The sequence below is a fragment of the Bombus huntii genome, chromosome 18, assembly GCF_024542735.1.
Source record: "Bombus huntii isolate Logan2020A chromosome 18, iyBomHunt1.1, whole genome shotgun sequence".
Classification (NCBI taxonomy): domain Eukaryota; kingdom Metazoa; phylum Arthropoda; class Insecta; order Hymenoptera; family Apidae; genus Bombus; species Bombus huntii.
The window spans coordinates 718,548-737,691 of NC_066255.1; the positions used below are offsets into that span (position 1 = coordinate 718,548).

A 19,144-nucleotide genomic window follows, 5' to 3' on the forward strand; every position below is an offset into this window, starting at 1 on the left:
AGACGTTCTCAAAATATAATCAAAATAAATCAAATCTAGATAGGAAAGAGAAATATTACTGTTAGGGAAGTGATACATTTACACTGTACATGAGAGTGTGTGTGTAAGGGTTAGAGGGCGTCAAGGCCTTAGTGGAGACAAAAGACTGTTGCCAGATATAGAAGAATCTAGGATAGTCGGTTGGCGACCAGCGTGCGTGCAAGACGTTCTTTAGAGAGTAATATAGATGTATAACTGTTGTGTGGGAAATATAGTCAATAATTTGTATTCCCAAATCCTCGAATTTCCTTAACAATTACAAAAAAATTCATACAGCAAATCTTAAAGCGTTTTTGCACTTACCAACGAGAAGTAAAATAGAATCCGTTATTTAGAAGAAGAAGCAAAATAATAAATAAATATGCTGTCTTAACTGGAATAAAGTGTAGAGTAAAATATAATACGAAAAATGTATTACGAAAATGAAAACTGAGAAAGGAGAACTGAACGAAGTCAAAATTTGTAACTACACACACAAATACGCATGTGTATATACCTAAGATATTTGTATATACAGAGTGTTCGGTTTAAGTAAGTACCGCCGAAGAACTCACATGGGATTGAAATTATAAAAACAATGTTCTTATAAAAGTTGTTTGATATTATTATATCAATATGTACATCATTATGTGGTATTGATGATACTTTTGTGGGTAAAGTGACACAACTGTATATTGGCAGTACAACGCACTAAAGTTACTCTTATTCTCCAAATATGAGGAACAGATTGCTTCATTGTAATAGACAGACTCGTACGTGTAGACAACCATAGGAGGTTTGACTATTATACTAACTGAACGTGAATATAAACACTGTAACGAACTGTCAAGGTTGTTTTGACATTTCCTTCACCGATTTTATGTATATTACAGATACCCCGAGGAGCTATTACTTGTTTCAACTTTGGACATACTACAAATGAAGTTTGGAGGCCACAAGAGACTGCTTTGAGGTAGGTAAGGTACAACCATGAATAGATAGAGTTGTAGCAAGACGAAACCGCTTTCAAATTGCTTCAAAATTATGTAACATAATTAGAGGCATGAATTTCGAGTGATTTTTGAAGCTCTGTACAAACGAAACAAAAAATATTTTTACTATCCATTTTTTATCATTTGTTTATTGATATTTTAAGATTGAAGTAAAAATTAACCGAAAAAACTCAAAATTCACAAAGTTATGAACTGGCAAAGTCGGGGTCCAATAAAAAAAGGGTGTCCTGGCGTGCATGATTTCAACCCTTCTGATCATCTGAAGCAAAGAAGCCGAAAGGATTCTAAATTAGTATAGATGCCGCTATAGCACGAAACTTGGAGAAATCAAAAACAATTTTTTCACAAAATGGCGGCCGTTCGTAGAAAAAATTTTTCGAGCAAAACTCCAGCGTGTGCTGCGCCGTGTTCTCGCCCTCTCCGCAGTGGTGACAGCGGTCGCAGTGGTGGTCGTCATCTCTCCTTAAATTTTCTGCAGGTATTCCCCGAATACCCCGTGCCCGGCGAGCACCTGCGTCATCGAAAAGGATAACGGAAGCTCTCTGCGGCCCCTCTAAACCTCACAGTTCGGGAGGACTGATCTAACGGCGCGGTGGCCAGGGGCTTAAACTTCAGCGAGTAGGTTGGAGCGCCACCACTCCCATACCTCTCGCCTAGCTTCTCTCCGAACGTCTCTAGCCACTTGCCCACCGGGCGAAGAATCTCCACTCGAGCCCAGGCCCCGCCAAGGCCTGCAGCAGATCGAAGGAGACGCCGCCAAGACGGGCACCGACGCATGAGATACCGTCCCGTATCCCCTTATGATCCTGATGGGGCGTCCTATGTAGCCTCCTCAGCAAAAGCAGACTGCGGCAACGCGCCATCAGATCTCGTGTCAACACCGGAGCCCCGTACAGGACCCGGGAACGGACGGCTCCCTTATATACACGGCGCACTCCTACCCCGGCCCCACCGATATTCGGTAGCAAGCCACATAAGGCGTTGGCTGCCGCCATCACTTTGGAGACCAAGAGTCTGAAGTGCGGCCCGAACGTCCATTGCCTGTTAATAGTAAAGCCCAGATATTTCATCTGAAGCCCCACATCGATGTCCTCCTCATTTATATCCAAACACAGACCGGGCGAAGGATCCCCCAACCTAACCCCTACATCGCCAGTCGTAAAACCATATAGCCACCCACTTGGCTGGGGACACCTTCAGACCCAGCCTGCGTATAGCACGCACCGCGCAAGTGACATTGAATAATCAATCTAGCTATTCATTCCTCGTTGCAACTTACTCTCTGAAAGTTTTTACCAGGTAAAGTCTTTCTCTTCTCGCTGGTCAATTTCTTCGTCGTCTTTGATATAGTTTAATGAGATATGTACGCCACTTAGTCCACAGCGTACACGTTGAAGATGCCTATAAATGCACTAAGTTCATGGTTGTTTTTATATACTTATATATGGAACTGCTCCATTTTTAGGTCTATAGCGGGCACTGCTCACATCTTGCATTACTATATTAATATTACTAACGAGATAAATCGAGGGAAAAGAATAAACACATTAATTTTAATACTAAATTCTATATATTTCTCATAAATTGTTAACATTTTTTTGATTCGACATTTACAACTCATGAAGTTTAGTAATGAATATTATTTGTTATAGAAGAGAACGTGTAAATATATTTCCTTACCATTCGGTATATTATTTCCTAAAGATAATAAATTTTCACGCTTTTCTTCGTCCATTTAAACTTAGTCCATATCCAATAAACGAGTGTATACTCATGCAATACTTGTGCAACGTAATCTTTCGAGGTTTCGTTATCATTGAATGATCTCTTTCTACGCTCATTCACTTATCATAATGCATCTTTTATTAATTTATGTGTTTATACTATTCGTCACTTCATTCATAATTATTTGCATCGATTCTGCTAATGTTGTTAAATTAATTCTGTACGTATTCAGAAGTACATTATCTGAGCATTATTGATTACAATTCTTTTATCCTATCTCGAAGTATCTTATTTAATAAGGAAGGAATGAAAGGGTGTACAGGGAAACATTTTCCTATTGCCGGAATTCATTAATCAAATAATTCATTAACTAAACGTAAGAGTGGACGAAAGCTCATATAATTAATATTGATTAGCAAGTAATGATATAATAAATAATATTAGTTTAAGAAGTACTTTACTGAAACATGCGATACTCGTATTAATTTTGGAAGATGAATGCTGAACTTAATAATCTTTTTCATTTTTGTTTTTACAGGTGATACAAAATAGTTGCGCGTACCCGTGCAGATATGCAGAAAGGCATACTTCAAGTTATGAGGTTGTTGATAATTTAAATATGTCCTTAATATTAAATCATTCATAACGCGGCATCCTATTACATATCAAAGTTATATTTCATGAGGAAGAGGAACAGAGTGCCTGTTTGCAAAGGATTTACCTATTCCGTAGAACGTAAACTTTTTATTATAAGAGCAAGGGCAAATAGAGCGTCTTGAAGCAACGAACGTGTTAAATATCTGGCTAGTGCAAACTTCATAAGTATTAAGTGAAATCTAAATGAAAATGGAAATCGGCGTTCGTGCCGTTGGAGGGAGGATGAGCCGCGCAACTAAACGGCTCCGCGCTCCCGGGGTGTCTCGTACTCATTGCGAGGAAAGGCGCACCTAGAGCGTACGCGTCGGGAGATCCGGGAAGAGTTTTCTTTTCTGTATAATCGTTCGAGTTCCCTGGACACTTCTAGCAGGGAGATAGGGTTTGGAACGCGAAGAGCAACTCAGTTGTAGCAGTATCCGGATCTTCCCCTCCGACCTTGAAAATCCAGGAGAGAACCACTTGTAGGTGTCGCGCCGGTTCGTACCCATATCCGCAGCAGGCCTCCAACGTAAAGAGCCTCTAGTCGATGGATTATTGTAGGTAAGGCAAGTCGGCAAATTGGATGCGTAACGTCGGAACAAGGATTGGCTCTGAGGAGCGGGACGTGTCCGGCTTGGTCGGGAATCGGGTTTGACTGAGGTGCCGGACCTGGGCGAGCTAATCGGTACGCGGCGAATCTTTCTCGGGGGATCCTCGCACACCTCGGATCCGAGCTCGGTCCCGTGCTTTGGCCTCGCGCGAATCTTCCTTGCTGCGACGCTTCCGCGGCGGTTCCACCATCGCGGTCGTTCTCTTTGGCCGCTGTTCAACGCTCAGCTCAGAACTGGCACGAACTAGAAAAATCCGACTGTCTAATTAAAACAAAGCATTACGATGACCTCCAAGAGTGTCGACGCAATGCAATTTCTGCCCAGTGCTCTGAATGTCAACGTGAAGAAATTCAAAAAGGCGCGGGTAAACGGCGGGAGTGACTATGCCGCTCTTAAGGAGTTGCAATACAACTAAATAATTGCAAAATGAGTAATAAGAGTATAGCCTCAGACGCGGCGCCTCTCGGTCCCGTGGCACCGTGGCGGATTCTTCCACTTTCGAGGGGATCATAGTTGATGACACGGCCTTGTCCACGGATACTAGTTTGATGATTACGGTGCCACTCGTGGGGAATCAGGTTGTCTGCCCGGTCTGTGAAAAAAGGGAAATCCACCTTTTCTTCGTGACGTTGTCGGACCTGGATAGGCACCTTGATCATCATCATATGGGGACCCGAATCCAGTGGAGATGCTTGTATTGTGAGAGAAGCTTCTCGAAGCTGCATGGGGTTAGATACCACATACCTAATTGTACCAAGTCAGAGGAAAGAGAGAACATACAAGTGCGAAGTTTTGTGCCATGAGCTTCGGGATTCAAAGAGGGCTATCCATCCATGAATGGCATACGCACCCTGCTATAAGAAATGAAAAAAGAAGGGGAACGGACCCCCCAAATACTAGGAAACGGACGGTAGAAGAGGTAACTCCCCTGAAGGAGCTCGAGGAATTATATATCCATTATAGTTATTAAAATTTAGAGATAAGCAAAATCCTCAGATAAAGAATAAGAGGAAAAAGTTATAGATAGCTAGTCAGGATACGAGCTCTCAGGAGATTGCCCATGAGACAGAGGACGGTTGCGATCCTGTTAAATCGGGCAATGTGCGGATACGCAAAGTTCCTGAAATTAGCGGTGAAATGAATTCCGAAGCGTCTACGCATCAGTGGAGACTCGATCTAACAAGAGAAATTGAAAGACCTACCGAGATACCCCCTCGTTAAGGGAGGTTAAGGTAGGACCATACTCGGTTACTCTAGATATGGACTAATGATAACGGAACATGGAAGTCCTAATAAAGAACATTAATAGATTCATAACGACATCTCTATGCGAAGCGATAGAGAAAGACAAGAACGATGAGCGTGCAAAGAAGGCAACGCCCCAAAGGAAAGGAAGCAAAAATAGTAACAGCAATTGAAATCGTAGAAAAATTATTTATTCTCGCCGATAACCGTGGAGGATGTGTGCGAGACATTGAGTAAGATGAGGAAAAAGCCTGCGGTAGGACCATATGATATTCAGAAGGAGCACTTAATGATATATGGCCTGCTAGCATTATTGGCCAAAGTTTATAATTTTATGCTATAGCTCCTATTTGGCGACCGTATGGAAGGAAAATTAATACCAAAGGCGAACAAGCAATGCAGCCTGGTCGAAAACTGGAGGCCTATAAAGATAGGCCCTGTTTTCGGCCGAATCTTCTCCTCCATCCTCGATGGAAGGATAAGAACGAGAACGGGTGTGAAAGAAATATGGAACTGTTTAATGTTGCGTTCAGTTACATCAAGAGAAATAACAAGGGGGGGGGGGGGAAATTCACAATTGTGGATATCTCTAAAGCGTTCGGCGTTAAATCCTTGCCTGGCGAGGAAGGGTGTGCCGACCCCTATTATTGAATTAATAAATGAACTGTCCTATGAGGGCAAGACGATAAAAGCAAAAGACAATATAGGAGTGGAGATCAAGACACCTATGGGAGTCAAGCAGGGTGACCCTTTGTCGCCGCTATTACTTAATTTATGTCTAGACCCGCTGCTGGACGCAATAGAAGAGCAACCCATTAGTATAGATGTCAGTAACGAAAGAAAAGTTCCAATCCTGGCTTTCGCCGACAACATTGTCCTACTCGGTGAAATTGAGAGGAAGGCACAACGCCAAGTGGATATCCTACATGGATATCCGAAGGCCTTGGAATGACCATCACAGGGGAGAAGAGCCAAACGACCCAGGTGGTCGCGAGGAAGGACACCTGGTTCGTCAAAGAACCAAGAATAAGTATCGAAGGTGTAATAATACCAGCCATTGACCCAGACGAGGCCTTCAAGTATTTAGGCGCCAAAATTGTGCCTTGGAGAGGTATCCACTGTGGAATTATAGTATCAGAAGTTCTGAGCGTGGCGGGAAGAGCCAGAAAGCTCTTTCTGAAACCATGAAAGAAAATTGATTTGTTAATGAATTACATCTTTCCTCGTTATATCTACCAACTACTACTAAATCCACCAAGCAATTGTGTTTTGAAATTGATGGACAGCGAAGTCAGGCAAGAGATCAATGCCATACATTCTTCCACACTCCAAAAGCTAATGGGGGTCTAGAATTGCCGAGGATCGAACATATCGTTAAACTCGGTATCCTAAAAAGCGCAATAAAACTAAAGAATTCGATCAATTGGCCGGCCACTTCCGAAGACATAAAGAAGGCCCGGAAAAGGTTGAAGTACGCACATGTTAAACAATGGTTGGAATTGAGAAGTCAGGGCCAAGGAATTAAAGACTTCTCAAGGGATAAAACTGGTAACGTATGGCTAGAGGAGTATAACCTGCTCAGGCCATCGTGATTCATGGATGCCATAAGGTTAAGAACGAACACCTTTGAGACAAGGACCATATTGTCATGGGCCGACTAAAAAGTAGGTGTGACTTGTAGAAGATGTAGTGCACAACCAGAAACCCTCGGACACATTTTAGGGTCGTGCCAATGTTACGTTTTTGTTTGATTTGTTTTGGTTGTGTTGCCGTTAATTTTTGAATTTAGATTAAATGGTAGCGTTGTCTGATGTTTAATGCGGCTGGCAATTAAACTCCACGTTTCGGGTAACCTGCTACGCGCAGGAGTACTGGCACGGGAGAGGATCAAAGTTGGTGAAAATAAATGTTCGCTTAATCCTATTATACTATTAGACAAATATTTTCCACAACAAATGTTTATTCTAATTCTAATTGGGTATTGACAGAATTGTCGTTGAGATTTCGAATACTTGATGTTACAATCGTTCGCTATACGTTTTCATGTCGATTAACGAAACACGTTGATTAACAAAACTGACAAGAACTGGAAATTAATGAAACAAAGAAGTAAAAGCTAAAAAAACTAAAGGACTAAAGAACTTAAGAACTAAGAGAAAAAAACTAAGAGCTGAAAAACTAAGGAACTAAAGAATTGAAAGGCAAATTAACTGAGAAACTGAGAGCTAAAGGAATTGAGAACTAATCGCTATAAACAAAGAAATTACTTGCCAAGAATTGGGGAACTGATCGCCAAGAACCAAGGAATTAATCACCTAGAACTGAGGAATTAACTACTCTGAACTAAGGAATTATTATCTCCCTGTCTTCTATGTCGCTACGCTTATTTATAATTAGGTCTACCGTGGAGGGGTCGTCATGTGACGGGTTATTCCGTGGGGGTTGTGAGGCTCGAATTTGGTTTCTATACAAATTGTTAAATTTTATTTGAATCTCAAATTGAAACGCTCACTCGCGCTATTGGTAGTTTTAGTCTACGTTACGGCGCGTGCGCAGCGCGGGACGTGACACTTCTGCCCTTGGTGTTCAAATTTGCGGAGAAAATTTGATATTGTACTGTATCGCCTTCCGTAATCGTGCGTTTATTGTCTACTTGGGTTATGCGCTAGTTTCAACATATTTAAATGCACTGTTCGTGGAATCCCCTTAACTTCAATCTTGACGTTTTGATTTTCTAAAACTTCTAGCACTTTATGCTGAATATTGATTGGAAAGTTGTCCTCTGATGGGTTTATATATATTCGTTTCGTGCCCCTTGTAAGCTCCTAAACTTTGCAATATTGGCTTCAAGACTACCATGTATCCAATTACTATTTTCTTCCTTTTCTTTATTTTAGTTTTTATTTTGCGCCAAAACGCAAGTTTACTGACACCGATCCAATTATCCAATTGCTTGCCAATAGCATTCAAAATAAAAATTTTTGAAAATGCCGTAGCCATATTAACCTAAAAATATTTTGGATATAGTATAGTGTGATACCATCTATCTTTTCCAAGAGGAATCATAAGATCAGCACTCATGTTATCTACGTCAAATACTAGATGTAGTAACCAGTAGTGAAGTATTTTTAATCCAATTATGATCCAATGGCTAGCGTATTTATTGAAGTTTTTATATATATCTTCGACTGGTGATTCCCTATTTTCTCCTTTTTGATTTCTTTGAGCCCGTTTAACTTGCGTTTCTTCAGCTTGAAAATGTTTAGAATCCTTTTCCTTAGTTACCCTTTTTTCTTCTTTATTTACTTTATTCACAACACCTTGATTTTTCTCTACCTTTTCAGGATGAATAGTTGCACTGGAAGTGCTTATTATAATTAAATTATTATTTATTTGTATGGAACGTTTAAGAATATTTTCGGTAGATTTAGAATTATTCTTTGAATTTTTATTACAAACCTTTCTGCTTATAGGTTCTGTTTTGGATTTAGGGATAGCTATATTTTTATTCTGTGTAGTCTCAACTTCCTTGCAATTTGATGACTTGGCTTTGAATTCGATAAAGTTACTTTCTGATGGTTTTACAGAAGTTTTTGAGTGAGATACACTCGCTATCTTTTCCTATTATGGTTGAGACATTCACAAAATTCGTGGAGTCTTACTTTTGTATCTTTGCCAAGTCGAACGTGGAGAGGCACTTCGCACTTCCTAGCGGGTCCAATATCTCCGTGATATTAGGCAGTGGGTAAGCGTTGCTTATCGCCTTGTCGTTCAATTTCCTAGTTTCTGCCTCATCTGAAAGTTCTTTGGCATTAGTATTGTTTATCTTCTTGGGGAACTTGGAAAATTTCTCACTCATGATCCTGTCTGTGGTGCCGTGCGTCCTCTTACTAATTAACGTGATATTATCCCTTATCACAGCAACGGAATGGTGTTTGTATCGAAAAGTTGATTGGTTCAAATGATCAGCATCCCTCTTTTGATTTAGATCTCTATCGAGGTATTTACTTATGCATTTTTCTTCCCAAGTTATTGCTCTTGCTCCTTTCCTGACATCTTCTTCTATTCCCAGGTTGTTTAGATGTTTCCGCGACGGCGGTACAAATCTCCAGTCCTGGCGGTTGTTTCCGATGTAGTTACTATTGTATGGGGGATGAGCGTTGTTTCGGTTATGATTATTCGGAGGTGTCGGATGTAGGTAACGTATTCTATTGTTGGCTTGTTTTAATTCTCGTGTTGCTTTCACAACAGGATAACGAAGTATATGTCGAACCTACGTTAAAGGTAGTGGATAATCTGTTTAAGCCGGACCTCGTAGTTAAAAAGGAGGAACGGATTCTTATGGTCGATAAATACATTCCATGCCACAATCATCTAAGGCGGAAGTACAACGTCAACGATGGAGAGGTTTCACCCGCTGTCTTGGGCAGTAGAGGGGCAATAACGCCGAATACTAGAAAAAACTTAAAATTAATCGGCATCACACATAGCGAAATTAAAACTATAGTGATGAATGTCCTGAGAAGCTCCATAGAGATGTCTAATATATTTTTAGATGGATGACAATGGAATTATAAACTTATTTATTTTTATTTTATCATCAATTGATTATTTATTTATTTATTTATTTATATTTTATGTATTGACACAACTTTATCGACTAGTTTTATTTGTTGATTAGTCCTAAATTATTTATTTATTTACTTTACTTATTGAGTGGTGTCTATTTTTTTAATTGTTGTCTATTTGCTTTGATAATTGATTTATCAGTTTCAAGGTAAATATTAGTTGTATGTCCCTACGAGGGGGTATGTCGGAAGTGGGGGCCTCGTTCTCGGGGTTCCACAGTTCGGTGTAAGTAGCACGCCGCTATTTAACGGTCGTGCTGTGGGTCCCTTGGAGAGTCATGGTTGATCGGGGGCAGGAGAGACCTCCATCTCGCTTGCTCAAGTCGCACCTCTACCTCCCCGTGCGTAACATGTAACATGTGCGCCGCGTCGGCGTGGAGATTTGTCCCCCAGACGCGGCGTTCGTAGCTAAACAGAGTGTGGCGACAAAGGAGTGGAAGACAAAAATAATTAAATTAATTGTCGGCTTGCCGAGCGACGGGAATTGCCGTGAAGGAGGAATAACAGCAACTGGTTAAGAAAGAATCCGTTCCTTTGGAAGAATATTGTTGACAACATGGCTGAAATGGACATGAGATGGGCACGATTGGAACAATTACTTTGGGAAGAGAAAATTAAAAATTTGTTAAGATTTGGAAAAAAATCGAGCCTCGGTCCCGGAAGCGCTGTGGCGAATTTGTCCGCTTCGGAGGGGATCATGGTTGACGACTCAGCTGTGTCCCTGGCCTGGAGCTTAAAAATAATGATGCCGCTGGTTGCTTATCCGGTCTGCGAGAAAAGGGAATCCCAGCGTCTTTTTATGACGTTAGGGGACCTGGATAAACTCCTTAGTTTGCAACATGTGGATACCCCCATTCAACAGGGACGCATAAGTTGTGGTAGAAACGTCCTAAAGCACCATGTGGCGAGATGACAAAATGTAGCGGCTCCGCGCAATATCATGAGGGTTAATTTAGATGCGAGCTTGCCTCATGAGCTTCGGGTTCTATCAACGCAAGAGCGGCATGCTCAGCCTGCCGTCAGTAATGTTGAGACAATGGAAACAATGGACCCCCATATACAAGAAATTAATAGTAGAGTTTGGGGACTTCCGGTTTGGACGCGGGCGAAGGTAACACGTGGGTAGTAAGCGCTGTGAAAAAGTAAGAAGTGAAGGGGAAAAGGAGAAGGAAGACATAGGGGAAAGAAGGGAAAGAAAGGGGGAAAGCACGAAGGGAGGGTAGAAAAAGTATAAGAAGAGAAGGAGGAAGGAGAGAGAGACAGAAAGAGAAGGATGGGACAGTGAGTGGGAAAGATGGAAAAGGGAGAAGAAAGAGTTGGAGAATAGAATCAGAACAGAAAAGAGAACAGAAGAAAGCGATAACGGGACAGTGACAGACAGAGTTCATAAAGGAAAATATGAAATTAGAGGTAGAGGTAGAAAGGACACAGAAGGTAAGGGTGGGAGAAAAGAACACGATAATAATCGCAACGCTGAAATCGTGGAAGGAGAAGACGAGGGTAATGAGAGAAAAAGGTAAATTGGGGAAGGGAATATACATAGATAACGACCTAACGAAGAAAGAAAGAGAAATACAGCGAAGGTTAAGAAGAATAGCTAGAGCGAAAAGGGAGAAGGGGGAATACGTAGAAATAGGTTGCAAGAAGCTGAAAATAGAGGACAGATGGTACAGGTGGAACGAAAGCGAGGAGAAACTAGAGGAAGAAAGAAGGAGAGAGGCGAGAGGTTGAGATAAGGAGAAAGAAAGGGGGGACATAAAGGGGTTGAAAATGTGCTTCTGGAACATAGCAGGGATAATGAACAAGGACAAAGCGGTACAGGAATATTTAAGGACATTTGACGTAATCGGCCTCACGGAAATATGAACAGAGGAAAGCGAATGGGAAAGGGTAAAGCATAGACTGCCCAAGGAATACGACTGGAAATGCAGGGTAGCAAGGAGAGAATGGAAAAAGGGAAGAGCAGAAAGGGGTATAATAACAGGCGTAAACAAAAATCTGAGGGAAATAGAGCATAAGGAAATTGGTGACGACGTAGTAGAAAGAAAAATAAGGTACAAGGAAAAGACATATAGAATAGTGGTGGTGTATAATCAGGGCACGAAAAGGACATGGAAAGAAATGGAGGAAGGAGTAGAGGGAAGGAAAGAGGAAGTGACGATCATAGGAGGAGATTGGAATGCAAGAACGGGAGAAGAGGGAGGGCTGATAAACGAGGAACTAGGACAAGAAAAGAGCAGGAGATCAAAAGACAAGACAATAAATACGGAAGGAAGAATGCTGCTAAGGATAAGGCGAGAGAGGGAAGGACTCAAGGAGTGGCAGGAGATAGACAAGAAAGGATGACAGCGAACCAGATCATAGAAGAAAGAAGCAAAAGAGAAACAGAGGAGAGGGAGAAAAGAATAAGGGAATCTAAATACAACAGACACTACAGAAACATAGCAAAAGAAGGGCTACCAAAGTATCTAGAAGGAAAGATGAAATGGAAGGACAGAAGTATAGTAGCAAGATTTAGATGTAGTAACGAAACCAGGGCAAGGGAACACTGGAAAGAGGAGGGAGAAAGAGCATGCAGATTATGCAAAAAAGGAGAGGAGGACTTGAAACACATATTAGAGGAATGTGAGATAACAGGAGGAGCAAGGAACATGGTAGAAACACCAAATGAGACTGGAGAAGGACTGGCAGAACTGAAAGTGATAATAGAGGAGAGAAGAGCAGCAGAAGAGGGGGAGGAACGACAGGGAGGGAGCATAGCAAGGAAGCAAAAGCCAAAGAAGGATAAGCGTTAAATATAAGTATCTAAGAGATGTAATCTGGAAATCGTCCAAAGCCGAAAGGCACGGACCAAGATTAATAAAAAAAAAAAAAAAATAAAAAATTAATCCCAATTTGATATTTCTAATCTTCCTTTTTACAGCCAAATTGCTCGAGATTCGCCGAATTTAAAGCGACAACGCACAATGAACCACATATGTTAACCATGATGTGTTATAGAATAAATTTATAAAATCTACTATTCTGTGAATAAAGCTAGCCTACTTTGTTGTTAGATAAATAATCCTATCGATGACTTACTTTATCTCACTTAAAACTGTTGAGAATTGTGGATCTTTGAAGCCGAAATAATGTTATAGGAACATTAAATTTATATTGACAGTTATTACTAAAATAATGATATATTTATTACATGGACGATTCTTTATATATTTATCGATACACACTTGCACGCGTCTCAGCACCTTCTACTATACCCGACTGTGAACCGACTCTTCGACGACCCTTAACCGACTGACTGTTTACATTCCTTTGTTTCGAGACGCTGCGCACACACACATACTTCCACACACTGATATATACATATAAGTATTTCTACTACGCACTCAACTCAGTCCAGCACAGAAAATTACACATATCTCAACAAAAACACTCCTGAAACAATACACGTCTAAACTTCATGGTTGCGACACATGATTCTTTACAGTCTTTAATTAAATTTGTCAAATAGTTTCGTTTTAAATAATAGAATTAACGAATATATAGTACATCTACTTCTATTTTCATTGGTAAATTCATTAATCCCATCTTTTCATCTTTTTCAAAATAATAAAGCAAAATCTCTAGATATTCATCGAGTTCATCCATTAATTGCATTAACCTCTTCTGGAATTTTTAGAGACTCGGTGCGATAGTAATACAGGTAACCGGCAATTTAAAGCAGTTTACTATACATTATGCGATTGGATTTACGATTTACGATTTCCGATTTCAAAACGCTTATGCTTAATGAAACAGTGAAGCAGAAAGCAGTCATTTACAGATTCCTAACATGCACTCGCGTTTGAGATCCGATTCAAAGGGAAACCAGCAATACGCCATAGGCACTGATAACATTACAGAATGCATTATCGATTAAAGCTGTATGTATCAAAAAAATCTTCAATTGTAATGAAATTCATTTTACATATTGCATATTTTACGAATGGAATAATTTAACGTAGATTTTAACACGTTCGTCGCCCAGCGTGATTCGGCTATGTTTCCTGCGGAGCCCAAATCCGACCGCCGGCACGCAGAACGTAAATAGAGCGATAAACGGAAATTCATTGTATATCTTTTTCGATTCACCGTTTATCGCCTTCGATTCACTGTTTATTGTCTTCGATTCATTGTAAAGAATATATTTAGTTCTGAAATGGAGAAAGCGATAAACTTTCCAGCTAGAGTATTCCGAGGGATATCATGGCAGATATCTCAAATCTTTGATTTAATCGAGAAGCATACTTGTGAGACGTACATAAGTGATTTTTTCATCCTCAAAATGTTCAGTAAACAGCGTGAAAATATATTTGAAAGTGAGGAGAGTAGTGATGACGAGGTAGTGAATTTTAGAAAAAAAATTATAAATAGAATTTCATCGAGTTCGAATGTTGAGGAAGCATGTGCAAGCAAAGACATCAAAGACATGTTGGAAGAACTTGCTATAAACGAAGTAGAGAAACTCGACTCTATTGATAATTCGTTGATATTTGAATGGAATGAATTCGCTAACAGGCAACAGACATTTCCGTTCACCGGATAAAGCGGATTTCTGATGGATTTGCCGTCTGACATTAGCGCAAGTGAAGTGTCTTCGTTATTCGTTAATGAAAAAGTGATAAGCCTTTTAGTCACAGAGACTAATAGATATGCAGAGAAAAAATTACACCAACATGAAGTGACACTGCGCTACCGTCGTCCGGTAGAAGTTAGTGTCGAGTGGCGCCACACGTTTAAGTCCTCCTTTATCGCGGTTCGAAAGCCTAGCAAAACAATCGGCAGGATTTCGACCCAGTTGCTCGTGTCGTGGCACTTGATCGTCGCTTTAAGGTATCTATGCAAGCGCTCTACGATCCCATTAGACAAGGGATGATAGGTCGATGTGCGCAGGTGCGTAACGCCGAGCAACCGGCATAACTCTTTAAACAGACACGATTCGAATTAGCGTCCGTGGCCGGCCGTTATTTTTAAAGAGACGCCGAAACGAGAAATCCAAGCGGAAAGCCGAGGCGATAGTTGGCGCTTCCATAGCAGCAATGGGAACGGCTTCGGGCTAACGCGAAAAACGATCGATACACGATAGACAATATCGATAGCCCTGCGAGCATTGCATCACGATAATGTGTAAGTGTATGTGTCCGAACCGGCCAGCTAACGTTTTGAACGCTCCAACTGGTGAGGATACGTGCCTTTCTTTTTTTTTTTATACGAGAAGGGGAAATGCATTACGCATACCAAACAACCCGCGCCGCCGGGTTATGTGGGACTCGGCTGATGGTAGTGCCATACCCCCTAAAAAACCCCTCCTCTTCCAATCCTTCGAGCGGAGGGTCTCGACGGCACTGTTAATACCACATTACTTCGACGAGACCCCATTCGACGCGTCAACTCCTTATCAAACAAATGCCTCCGTTTCTTCGGAGATAGTCATCATCCTCTTCTTCCCCTTTTCCGAATCACCCCGCCTTTGTATCTTTCTTTTGCCTGTCTTGTCCTCATTACTATCCCGCAGAAACTGCGGAACAACGATAGCTCCTACAATCGCACCCGCTCTATTACAAACCGTATCAAAATAATTTCTGTTAGAGTGTAACACTACGCCTAGGTATTTAACCTTTTCGCGTGTGTTAAGCACCTCTCCCGTCAATGTTATATTAAACTTCTTCGGAACTCTCATTCTCGTCGACAATATAATCTCCGTTTTCTCCTTTGTTATCTGGAGACCCGAATTTTCACACCAATTTAATATCGTCTTCATGTGGAGATTCAAATCTACCTCCACATTTTGCTTCTTTTTCAGACCCACCAAGCTAGTGTCACGTAAAAATGATACTTGGGTTGTAAGAGAAAAGAAAGCTGAGTCGTAACCCAACTATTAATTTTCTTTTATCGAACTTTCTTATAATTTTGGCACTTACAATAATAGAATAACACTGAACCGTAAAGAGGGTGTTGTACAAGAACAGCAACTAGAACAAGAACTGCACGAGCTGGGTGAAATCTCGGTTTATAAACGTTTTGGTTTTAGGATGTTGAGGGGCTAGGTGTAGGTTAGGATGTGGAAAAGTGTCCGAAGGTCGGGGGTATGTATCCTATCTCTGATGTGTGACTAATGCGCGTCACAGCCTTGGTGTAGGCTATGATGATAAGGTGGTGATGTGTCAAAAGGAGTCTGAAAGTCGGGGGTCGATGTTTTATCACTGATGTAGGTTGAGATGTGATTGATGTCACAATAGCAAGGTCGTCTGCAAATGCAATAGCTCTGAGATTGACACTGTATTTTCGACCAATCGCGGGGAGACGCAATCGCGAGGAAACACGTAATAATCGACACCGCGAATTGGTGGATCCCCTGATTTCCGTTGAGATAATGTGGGTGGTTGAGGTGGTATAACGCTGCGATTAACAGGGTTATAAACTATATATTTTCAACACTTAAGAGTTACACCATTGCGTATGATATACATCGTAGACGATGATTTGGCGTATAAAGATGCGATACACATGCACAATAAAGCAAAGCTCATACAGTTGAGTCTGTTGTTTTAGTTGACGTAGCAATAGAGGAGACTAAGTATAGATATGAAGTGACTGTCCTGTAGTCCGGAGAACAAGTTTAGAGAGATGACGTGATTAAGACTGACTTGTCGCTCGTATGTTATTACGGAAGAAATTTCGGCGTGGGTGTGCCCTTTGAATGAAGAACGCGGATCCGTTGTTCACACTTTTCGTTAGGAAAATTGAGGGTAACGATCCGCGATGTTGATTGGTTATGACCCACGTCAATGCCTGAAGGTATGAGGAGGAAGCCTCCTACCATCGTGGTTCGTGGGTGATCTTGTTCATGGGAAAAACCAACCTGTTTTGTTAGACAAATATTCGGTGTTTCCCAATAAGTGAATACCCGCTTTCTCCGTGGTTTTAAGAGCGCCCAACAAACCCAAGGACTTTTCTAATAACCAGCCGCGAACCGAAAAAATTTCTAGGATTAAAAATCCTTCAGGACAAACAGATCGACTGAAAAACATATGTTGACACAATGAAGTTAAATTTAAAGGTTTATAATGGGTCCTTAGATTTATTGAGGGTCGGAATGACGGTACGTAGACCGTTGGCTGTCCAACAGCTAGGGATGGAGTGCAGATGTCCTACGCGACACAACACTGCTCTTGGAGATACAGTCACGATGATGGATGCGAAGACTTGGTTGTTGGTGAGATGTTTACGTTGCTTTACGTACAACATGTACGGTCATTTGTAAAATTCAGGAAAGATAATATAAACTCGGGTAACCGTAACACCACAGATACGAATCGTCTAGGTCGGTAAGAGAATTTGTATATCTGATTGAAATAAAAAGAGTTTATCGCACTTATTTGTTGTATCTATTGAGATGAGAACGTGAAACCGGCGCTCGTATAAAGTGGAATTGAATCTAATACAGATCGCGAATTCTTTTAAGAATGCCGATGCGAACTCCCTTCGACGCACACACACGCGCCAGCGCTTTTGCTTTACTCTCAGCAAAAAAAACAAATATTTAAAGTAGTAGTAGTAGAAAATATTTAAGTAGTGTTTTACACTGACTGCAGCCTGTTCACATTGAATACTATCAGTGCCTTCACAGTCATGCAACTACGGACTACTTGATATTAAATACAGAGCCTTAAATAATGGCCAATAAAACAATACAAACTGAAGACGATGTACCAATATTTTTATTGTTTTATTGACTACTATTTAGAGCTTGAAAGTACGTACAAAGAGAAATAGACATATTTCCGAAACCCATCTAGTAAATACGAATTATGAATAAATCTCCAGCTATATAAAGTTTGACGATTGTACAAAATAGATTTACGCTTTTTTAAACACATTTGATGCACAGCCTGTTTGCTTCCTCGATACCACACCCTTGTTTTCGTAAGGAACTTCTGAAATATTATGATTGTTCCTGGATAAATCCGAGTTATATAAATTTAAGTTACATAAGCATTGGCAAAGAATATAGTAAATTCTTCTTCGTGAATGAATTCTCTGTCGCTACCATATTGTAGCCATTTTGAGGCAAAAGGCTAGAACAATTTTGAAAGGACAGAATCATTCCGACAGTCGATGAGAAACTTTCAGAGAACTGAAAATATAAAGTTTGAGTGTCACTTAGGTGTATTGGGTGTGCAGTACGCGCAGTGAGTGTTGTATGCAGTGTAGCATTACTATTCGTTGTTTATTATTTAAATCGCCATATGTGTTACAAAATATCGTATACATTTGGAGAACTTTCGGACATGCACCTTTGTTACCACACCAATAGAACTATATACCTAGCACAAAGATATTTTTTAAAATAGATTATCGATTTCAGGATATAGGTACATTGAAACCTGGCGGACGAATTCAGCACGACGATCCGGATCTGGGAGACGGAATACTGCACCGCATTGAAAAAAATCTCAGGTTAAATACGAGGGTTATTGCTGCTGAAGAAGTTGTCAGCAACAGCACCGTATAGCCTGTATTGAAGGGGAAAAGTCTACACCTGTATAGCTTTCAGAAAGTTCACGAGTTAAAAACAGAAGAAAACTTTTTCAAATGGATAAGTCAGAAAATCCAACGCAATTCCAATTACCCCGCGAGGATATTATTTACTAATGAGACAACATTTAATAAATGTGACACTGGAGTAACAAATACACGTAGCGATCAATTTTAATCACATCACATTCTACCCACGCAGTGTAGGAACATTTGTCTAACTGTTTTGGAGATTGATGGATCGGTGGAAGGGGACTTGTGCTTTGGTCTGCTCGGTCCCCACGTTTAAATCCCCTTGACTTTGACCTCTGGGGACACATGAGGAGGTTAGTGTACGCATCGCCGGTGTCTATTGCGATAGAACTGCAACACTGCATTCTCGATACGGTAAAATTTTAAGAGAAGCGTTAGGCTCTGTTTACGACAAAACGGAGGTCATATCGAACATGTGTCGTAATTCGTTGTATTTCTTGTGGATACTCGCCGTAGGGACAATCACGGTGCCTGTGCAAGCCTTTAATGAACATTGATAATACGCTTTTTTATTTATGAATTATGGAGGCAACGGTTCCACTCGTAAAAATCATAGAGCTGTTTTCCATGTGCTCTTATGGATTTCCATCCAATCCAACATTCTCTTGTACAACGTCGCGCGAGATCGTTTACGTCTCTGAATCTTCTTCTCCACGAC

At 40.8% G+C, this 19,144-nt stretch overlaps 1 protein-coding gene across 1 annotated transcript in view; it reads left to right on the plus strand.

Annotated features, from left to right (window-relative positions):
* The first annotated feature begins 11,258 nt into the window (after positions 1-11,258).
* The window catches only part of LOC126875445 (golgin subfamily A member 6-like protein 6), a 224,919-nt gene continuing 217,033 nt past the window's right edge, over positions 11,259-19,144 (plus strand). Inside the window, exon 1 of the mRNA XM_050638363.1 lies at positions 11,259-11,512. The gene's annotated coding sequence lies outside the window, so the exon portion shown is untranslated. The remainder of the gene's footprint in view (positions 11,513-19,144) is intronic.